This window comes from Plecotus auritus, assembly GCF_963455305.1.
Source record: "Plecotus auritus genome assembly, chromosome: 1".
Taxonomy (NCBI): domain Eukaryota; kingdom Metazoa; phylum Chordata; class Mammalia; order Chiroptera; family Vespertilionidae; genus Plecotus; species Plecotus auritus.
The window spans coordinates 177286215-177296072 of record NC_137770.1 but is presented as its reverse complement, the minus strand read 5'-3'; the positions used below and the strand labels follow the sequence as shown (position 1 = coordinate 177296072).

The following is a 9858-nucleotide window of genomic DNA, read 5'->3' as shown; positions in this document are numbered from 1 at the left end:
TGGTCAACCAATCGTTCCAGTAGTTCCAGTTATTCGGTCATAACGTTTTATATACAGCATATAGATGTACTCTTTACCATTAGGCCAGACTAAAGGAATTCACTGTTGCATCCCTGATTAGTAGTTAAGGGAATGAGCTCAGAAGCAGGTAGATGTGAATTCTGCGCTGCTTCCTTTCTATTGTGTCATCTTAGTTAATAACCGTTTGGAGCTTCCAGTTCCTCTTCTGCAAAAAGAGTCACACCTGTGTTCATGTGGTTGTTGAGGAGAGTTATGCAGTGTACACTCTAGCATGTTTTGTCACATAATAAGTACTCATGGATAATTGCTATTATCTTATGCATTGGATACTGGGATAAAGTATCCAATTCCTGAATCTTTTTTAGTATTTACTACATTGTCTTCCTTTGACATGAAAGCAGCAAGCCTGAAACCTGCCCAAAGTAAACATGACCAAGTCATTCAACATACAAACTAAAATCCCCAAATTGATTTAATGCACTGAATAGTTTTCCTCTGAAGAAAAGGACAGTATCAGTTTCTCCACTTTTCACAGCAGTTGTAAGATTACTTACTCTCTTTGCTGCTCTGAAAAGGTAAGGGGAACATATGTTAATGTTCTTGGCTTATCTCTCCTGTACTTGCATTTATGCTAATATACGTATATAATATATAGAGGGCCCGAGCTATATAATTCTTATTGTTCAGTGTCATGCCCAACTAGCTCCTTAATACAGTCATGTGCTGCTTACAAGGATGTGTTCTGAGAAATGCTTCTTTGGGGATTTCGTCCTTGTGCAAACATCATAGAGTGCATGTACACAAATCTGGATTGTATAGCCTGCTACATAGCTTGGCTATACAATGCAGCCTGTTGCTCCTAGGCTACAGCATGTTACTGTACAAAACAACAGGAGCTTAAATCAAACACGAGAGAAAATGATGTAATCAAGAGAGGGATTAAACATGAGATGTATGAGGCTGCTGTTGGTGTAACAGGGCATACTGTTTTACAGCAGAGTTTTTTCGTAAGTAAAAAGAGCACCCTCTAAAATAATGATACAATGTATATTAAATACATAAACCAATAACATAGTTTTTTATCATCATGATCAAGTATTATGTACTATACATATGTGATACGTTATACTTTTATACAGACTGGATGAGAGGATTAGACAAGGAGGAAAATTTAAACAATGCTTTAATCATTAAGACCACATTATTGGGGGGCGCAGGAGTGGGGTGAAGGGAGTCAATGGGGGAAAGGAGGGGATCCTCCGTAATACTGTCAACAATAAAGATAAATTTTAAAAATGATCACATTAATAAGGGCTGTTACAAAATAAGTACCTGACTGGCTGCCAAATAGACTGTTCCTCTAGTTTAAGGGACAGAGGCAGCTGGGGGTTGGAGTTCTTTGGGAGAATTTATGTTTAAATGGACTAGGAGAGAGTTTGTCTAGAAGGGCAGGTTGGTTTAAGGAAGATGCTGTTAGAAGGTAAGTGTGGCAGAGATTTCTGGATATAACCCTATGTCTATTTCCCCATCTCCCTCAGTAACAGAACTTCTAATTTTTAGTGGGACCCTTGGTCATCAGAATATAAGTACATTTAGCCATGGAGTTAAGTTTTGACTAAAAGGTATAAGCAGCCGTGGTAGGTACTTGCTGACAAGAAATGACATTGGGAATGTAGGCCACACAAAAAGGAATAACAAGATAGAAGGATCAAGCATCTTTGATACTATAGAATATCAAACCTAACCTAGATCTCTCTGAACTTTTACATCTATTTTGTTTGAGCCACTTTTATTTTAGATTATCTGTCACTTGCAGCTGAACCCAATCTTAACCATCATAGTAAGTCAACACCCTAAATACTTGGAGAAAGATAGCAAACTTTACCCTGAGGTACTAAGAAACCAACTAATATTTCTGAGAAGGGGGAAATACTCAATTTTAGGATACTAATATAGCATCAGGTATGATGCAAATCACAATAAGGAAAATTTTTGAAAGGCTGGTAAAAATGGTGTATGTCATTTGGGTATAAAGCCTGAAACCAGTGAAATGATGAAACCAAGAGAAGGATATAAAACATCTTGAAGGAAGAATCACTGATATTTGGTAACTGACTGGGTATGACATTTAGGAAGGCATAGGGGGTGGACATGGGTAAGTGAAAAATTGCATCAAAGAAAATACCCAGTTTTTTTAATATTCATGATCTGGGGTATAACATAGTATCTATAGAAATAGGCAAACCAAGAGGGTAAATGTGGGTGGATGGGGGAGAAGAAAGAGGAAGAGGTAAGTCAGGGAAGTTATGAAATATGTATTGTAAGTTGACATTATAGAAATCCAAGTGGAATTTTCTAGTAGGTACATTGGCAATAAAGTCAGGAGTTTATGAAAGGTAAGTGTTTCAAAGATATATCTGAAGAAGTATTCCTAACAAAGTTAAGTGATGATGTCAGAATTATTAAAAGATAAACTGAGGGATATTAAAAATTTTAAGAGTTTCTTTGTGTAAACACTGATCCCAACCAGGCAGTGCCAAACTGGAGTGCTCTGCTGATGGGAGCTGGGGAAGAGACTTATACACAGACTAGAGGCCTGGTGCACGTGATTCGTGCACTGGGCGGGGGTCCCTCAGCCCGGCCTGCACCTTCTCACAGTCTGGGACCCCTCAGGGGATGTCCACCTGCTGGCAGTCAGACATCCCTCTTGCTCTCACAGTCCCAGACCCCTTGCTCCTTACCACCCGCCTGCAGCAGAGGTGGGAGAGGCTCCTGTGACTCGGCTGCGCTGGCCAGCTGTCAGCCGGGCTTCTGGCTGAGCTGCGCTCCCCCTGTGGGAGTGCACTGACCACCAGGGGGCAGCTCCTGCATTGAGCGTCTGCCCCCTGGTGGTCAGTGTGCGTTATAGCGACCAGTCTTTCCGCCATTCAGTCAATTTGCATATTATGCTTTTATTATATAGAATGGTGTGGAAGCAAAGCAAGGACATTATTTGATTGGCTATAAGCTTAAAGCCTAGTTGGCTGTTTGTCATTGGTTGTCCTGTGGTTTTGCTTTTGTAACCTTAAATTTTGGCTTGCTTCCATAGGCCCACAGCATTAGAGCCACTTCAGCCTAATGGCCCCCTTGTTTAATAACACCATAGATGAGAATTCTAAGGAAAAGAGTGAATACAACTGAAAGCTGAAGAGCAGGCAAAGAAAAAGACCCAGAGAAGTAAAGTGTAGTGTCTCACTAAGCATAATGATTTCGGATCAAACTAGAAAACTTCCTGTAATCCTAACATCTAACAAGGTGATGTTGAGAATGTTTCCACACGTGTATTGCCAGCTCTGAGTAAGAAATAGTAATCTATTTTTTATCTTTACTACTCTCTTCTGTTTATCAAAGATGATATTGCCATAGATTCTGTGACTAAATCTGATTTTATCAACACTCTTTGTCATTATATAAATTTCTTATGCCCAGTGTTACAACAGAGCCTGGTGGCTAAATTCTGTAAGTTTGAAATTCCATGCAGCATTCTTAGTATTAGAGGGATTCCAGATACTACCTTCATCCTGAAGAGGAAAGGGAGGCACCACAAAAGAAGACAAGAATCTAAAATCATACAACATATGCTCACAATCTTCCACAGACTCAGCCCCAAGGCAAAAACCATATGAAAAGGTATGACCACCGCACCTATTATTACAACCTGTGTAGGTAACTGTGACTCACCTGTCCCCTCAATTGGATGAAAATATCTCAGAGAATAATCTAAAGGCTTTTCCATTCCCTTAGAGTCTCCCAATTTCATTTTTGTGCATGGTGCTGTGTGTGTAGGGTTGGAATTGTTTGTTAGTACAGAATAACCTAGTGAAAGCTAACTAATGCAGCTAACAGTACATCTGAGAGTCATCTTGTTAGGTATTATTACTGCTATAAGGAGTTTTCCCCAGTTCATTATAGAATGACTTACTGTAGTGAGATTTGTAATTTATTGTTTCAGGTCTTCTATTTAGGTCTTTGATTCATTTTGAATTAATTTTTATATATGGGGACAAACAGTAGTCTAGTTTCAGTCTTTTGCATGTGGTTTTCTAATTTTCCCAGCACCATTTATTGAAGAAGCTTTCTTTTCTCCACTGTATATTTATTCTTTCCTCTTTGTTTGTTTTTAAAAAATATTTTTATTGATTTCAGAGAGGAAGGAAGGGAAGGGAAAGAGAGAGAGAAACACCAATGATGAGAGAGAATCTTTGATCAGCTGCCTCCTGCACGCCCTACCCTGGGGATCGAGCCCACAACCCGGGCATGTGCCCTGACTGGGAATTGAACCCAGCAACCTCTGGATGCTCAACCACTGAGACACATCTGCCAAGCTATTTTATTACTTTTAAAGATGAACACTAAAATATTTAGGGGAAAAATGATTTTTCTGGAATTTGTTTTAAAATGTTCCAACAATAAAAAAGAATTTTTAAAAGATTCAGGATAGATAAAAAAAAATATGTCAAAATACTGATGATTGTTGAAATTGAATATTTACCTTTTGAAAAATTCAGGAAAAGTTGAAAAAAAGTTTCTTAATGGTGAAGAAACTATTATAAATGTCATCTTCATGTAGGAGAGGAAATAAATCATAAACTTTGCTTTGTAGTTATGCAGTTTGCCCATTGTTTGGAGCCAAAACTATGCTTTGCATCATAGTTTGCCCTTTAAAAAGTTTTTTTGTTTTGTTTGTTTGTTTGTGTATTTTTTTTCTGATTTGAATGAGCAGGGTTGACTTCTCAGCCACTGTGGTTTCACCATGTAAAGGAGACTTTATTGTTTCAGGTTGTGTTTAACTGTCTCTAACAGATATGTTTATCTGTATAAGTGTTTCTGTTGTAAACTTGGTTTTGCTTTGGTTATACTAAAACAACATGCAGGAACTTGTATGAGTTCACAGGGTACCAATGTGGGCCACAAATGATAAGGAACAATTAAGCATTAGTGGGGAAAAAGAGGAAAATTGAATTCAGACAACATGCATTTGATATTGATACTTCCCAGCTAACAGTCATTGGTCAAATCAACCTCTGGGAATATTACATTTCTCTTGGGCAACATGGGAATGGTAATAGGACTATTGTAAAGACTGCATGAGCTACTATGCAAGATGCTTTTTCTACTCTAAAGCATCATACCAAGATAAACATTATTAGCATGAATGATGAATACTGGCAATATTTAATATGATTATTTTCACTTTACAAAAGTGAAAAATTATCTAAATTGATTTTTAAAAATAATTTAAATAAACATGCCAAACTTCTCCATTAAAATATACTAAAGAAATAATAATTTCATAATACAGATAATTGCCTCAGTTTTATGCCTTATCTATATATATAAAAGCCTAAGCTACCAGCCAACCAGCCGACCGGCCGGTAGCTATGATGCATACTGACCACCAAGGGGCAGATGCTCAACACAGGAGCTCCCGAGCTGTGGTGACTTGGCAGTGGTGGTTCTTGGGTGACCCACCCGGAACCAGAGAGGAGGGAGCCCGACTCCGGGGTGCATCACCTGAGAACTGCCCTCTCGCAACCTGGGACCCCTTGAGGGATGTCAGAGAGTCAATTTTGGCCTGATCCTTGCAGACCAGGCCGAGGGACCGCACCAGTGCATGAATCTGTGCATCAGGCCTCTAATCGTTAATAATCATGATTTTTGTCTGTATTTATTTTATTATTTTTTAAAATATATTTTATTGATTTTTTACAGAGAGGAAGGGAAAGGGATAGAGAGTTAGAAACATCCATCAGCTGCCTCCTGCACACCTCCCATTGGGGATGTGCCCGCAACCCAGGTACATGCCCTTGACTGGAATCGAACCTGGGACCTTTCAGTCTGCAGGCCAATGCTCTATCCACTGAGCCAAACGGGTTAGGGCTGTGTGTATTTATTTTAATTTCACCTAGTAAGCTCCACCTCTTCAGAAACTTATAGGTGCCCGGCCTGTGTGGCTAAGCGGTTGAGTGTCTACCTATGTTCCAGGAGGTCAGGGTTTGATTCCCTGTCAGGGCACATGTTCAGGTTGCAGGCTGGATCCACAGTAGGGGGCATGCAGGAGGCAGCCAATCAATGATTCTCTCTTATCATTGATGTTTTATCTTTCTCTCCCTCTCCCTTACTCTCTGAAATCAATAAAAATTTATTTTAAAGACTTATAGGTAAATTTAGTATCATTCTGAGGAGCAACAGGCAGCATTAACTGACTTAGATTATTTTCAGTCATTTATAATTTCAGTTTGCAGTAAATACTCAGGTTGTTATGCTTCTTATGCCCTTCAACACAGTTTTCCCCTAAATCATATAAGGCACGTAAGCATCCTGCATTAATGAAAAGTTGTTCTTTCAATGTAATTATAAAAATAACCTTTCCTTTACCCTCTTTTCAGAAAAAAAAAAATGCCACATGAAAGAACATGAATATTTCCTCAAAGTAAGTGATGACTTAAGAGCCATAAAGTACTTTAAAAACAAACAAAAAGAGTCCCCCTGCCTCCTAGTAAACAGCAATAAGAAACACATTTCATCTGACTCTCCATATTTCCATCAGGACAAGGATTAGATCAGCTCAACAAATACACAGCTCCACAATGGCTTTTCACTTTATGCCTGCTAAACCTCATTTCACTAAGTGATGTGGGACCTTATGGAGTTAAATTATTATTCTGTCTCTTCAGATGAAATGATAGAGAAAACATTATATTGTTGTGGATATTGTTAGCACTCCCAATACCTTTGTCGAGTAGCTTTTCCATATTTCCTTGTCCTCACTTTGACTATTTTTAATTGTTTTTCAATCCAGATTGATCTTTTTCCATTAAAATTATTATTTATTTTGAAAAAGGTTAAACTTTTACATGTTTCAGTATTTTAAAGGTTAAAAAAGAGGTATGTAGTGAAAATTCTCTCCAATCCTGTCCTTCAGTTACCTAGAAATATGTGCTTTCCCCATATTTTTCTTGATCACCTAATTTTTGTTCATGTTGCTATCCTTATCTGAAATGTCCTTCAAACATCTTTCAGTTTCTGCCCTTCACATCTTCAAAATGTAGCTTAATACTCTCTTTTAATTAGCTTTTTTCTAAACCATCATCTTTATAATTGATTCCTTATTCTGCATAATCAAATGTGACTTGTACCCTGCTTTCATTAATATGCTTAAACTTGCTAATGCTCCTAAATTATTTTTATATTTCCTGAATAGATTTTATATTTCCAAATAGCTTACAGATTTTTAGGCTCCTCAAAATCAAGCAATGACTTATATTTCTTTTGTTCTCCACATAGCACACAATCTGGACCTATGCAAGTAGCTGAGATCTTATACCTTATCAAGCCTCTGAAATCCTTACCTGGTTATTCTCAAAATTTGCTATTAGCATTACCTGCAGAGGTTTGGAAACTCAGAATGCCCTGTCTTCACACCATACCAATTAGATCAGAATCTGGGGGTGGGATTTAAGCATGAGTGCTATTTAAAATTCTCCAACCTGCAGCTAAGTTTAAGAATCAGTAACCTAACCCACCTCCATGCACTCATCTCAGTTGATTATCTTATTTCATGAGAACATACTCTTGGAACAGACTGACAGCTGTCAGAGAGGAGGGGGAAGGGAGGGGTGGGAGGGACTGGATGAAAGAAGGTGAAGGGATTAACTGTAACCCACAGACACAGATAACAGGGTGGTGATGACCAAGGGAAGAGGTGGGGGGCTGGAGGGAGGTGGACAAAGAAGGGGGGATGGGGACATTTGTAATAGAGTCAATAAAAAAGTTTTAAAAATGCTCTTTCTGCCCGGCTGGTGTGGGTCAATGGTTGAGTGTCGACCCAGGAACCAAAAGATCGCTGCTTGAGCCCTAGCAGGTTTGGCTCAGTAGACAGAGCATTGGCCCACAGACTGAAGGGTCCTGGGTTTGATTCTGGTCAAGGGCACATACCTCAGTTGCAGGTTCCCTGGCCCTGGTTGAGATGCATGCAGGAGGCAACCAGTCACTGTATCTCTCTCACATTGATGTTTCTGTCTCTCCCTCTCCCTTCCACTCTCTCTAAAAAAATCAATGGGAAAATATCCTCGGGTGAGGATTGATCAAAAACAAAACAAATAAAAAAAGAAATCATTGCTTGATTCCCGGTCCAGCCACATGCCCGGGTGTAGGCTAGATCCCCAATAGGGGTCCTGCAGAAGGCAACCAATAAATGATGTTTCTTTCTCATTGATGTTTTTCTCTCTCTATCCCTCTCCCTTCCTCTCACTCTAAAAATCAATAAAAAACATATTTTAGAAATGCTCTTTCTACCAATGTCAACATAGTCCCTCCTGCATATGCACCCACCTTCTCCTGCTTTGCACCCCTTGTGGCTAACACAGAGCTCCCCTTCCTCCCACAGGCTTCCTTCCAGTAGCCACATTTTCTTTGCCCTCCTTCCCTGAAAACCTCCTCATAAGGCTTTGCTACACAGATGGTCGTCATTTTTTTACCTCCAAGTTTCTCTTCAACCAACTTATATCTGGCTTTCATTCCCATCAGGCCTCCAAAAATGTTCTTGTCATGTAGCCAGACCCCAGGGCCAGTCTTCCGCCTTCTACCTCTCAGCTGCACGAGCACTCTTGGCTCCAACACTCTTTTCTTGATTCCCAGGATACCACATTGCTGCTCCTTCTCTCCCTCTATTGCCTTCTCCCCTTGTATTGCCCCTTCACTACCTGACTTCAAGGTAGCAGTTTCAAAGTGACAGCTTCCCAGGGCATGGTCCTAAGCCCTCTGTTTTCTCCACCCATTTCCATGGATAACTTGTATATAAAGATGATTTCAAACAGTAAGTAGTTGATTTTTTTTTTTGTACCTTACTAGATAAATGTTTATTTCCAGTGATACTAGAAAAGACTATAACCTACATGTCAAACTCACTTTAAGACTATAAAGTGGGCTTTGCAGACGCTGCTGCCCCGAAGCCGCCCGTGACCAGCCATGGTGAACCCCACCGTGTTCTTCGCCATCGCCATCGATGGCAAGCCCTTGGGCTGCGTCTCCTTCGAGCTGTTTGCAGACAAAGTTCCAAAGACAGCAGAAAACTTCTGTGCTCTGAGCACTGGGGAGAAAGCATTTGGTTAGAAAGGTTCCTGCTTTCACAGAATTATTCCAGGATTTATGTGCCAGGGTGAAGACATCACACACCATAATGGCACAGGCAGCAAGTCCATCTATGGGCAGAAATTTGAGGATGCGAACTTCATCCTGAAACATACAGATCCTGGCATCTTGTCCATGGCAAATGCTGGGCCTAACACAAATGCTTCCCGGTTTTTCATCTGCACTGCCAAGACTGAGTGGTTGGATGGCAAGCATGTGGTCTTCGGCCAGGTGAAAGATAGCATGGATATTGTGACAGCCATGGAGCGCTCTGGGTCCAGGAATGGCAAGACCAGCAAGAAGATCTCCATTGCTGACTGTGGACAACTCCAATAAATTTGACTTGTGTTTTATCTTAACCACCAAACCATTCCTTCTGCAGCTCAGGAGAGCACCCCTTCACCCTGATTTGCTTGGAATGTTGTATAATCTTCGTGCTCTTGCCACAGTTCATTGGGTTCCATAATTTCCTTACCCTTTCCCAGTCTAGCTGGATTGCAGAGTTAAGTTTATGATTATGAAATAAAAACAAAACAGTTATCTGTCAAAAAAAAAAGACTATAAAGTGAAGGGGAATGAGTTTAAGTAGCAAATCATCTTGAAAACCATAAAACACCCTTTACACATCTCTCTTCTTTCCCTAAATTTCTTCAGATCACAGCTATC

At 39.9% G+C, this 9858-nt stretch overlaps 1 pseudogene across 1 annotated transcript; it reads left to right on the top strand.

Annotated features, from left to right (window-relative positions):
* Positions 1–9030: 9030 nt before the first annotated feature.
* On the top strand, positions 9031–9528 carry LOC308241755 (peptidyl-prolyl cis-trans isomerase A-like; annotated as a pseudogene). Its single transcript has one exon. The product of its transcript is annotated as a peptidyl-prolyl cis-trans isomerase A-like (transcript).
* Positions 9529–9858: the final 330 nt, after the last annotated feature.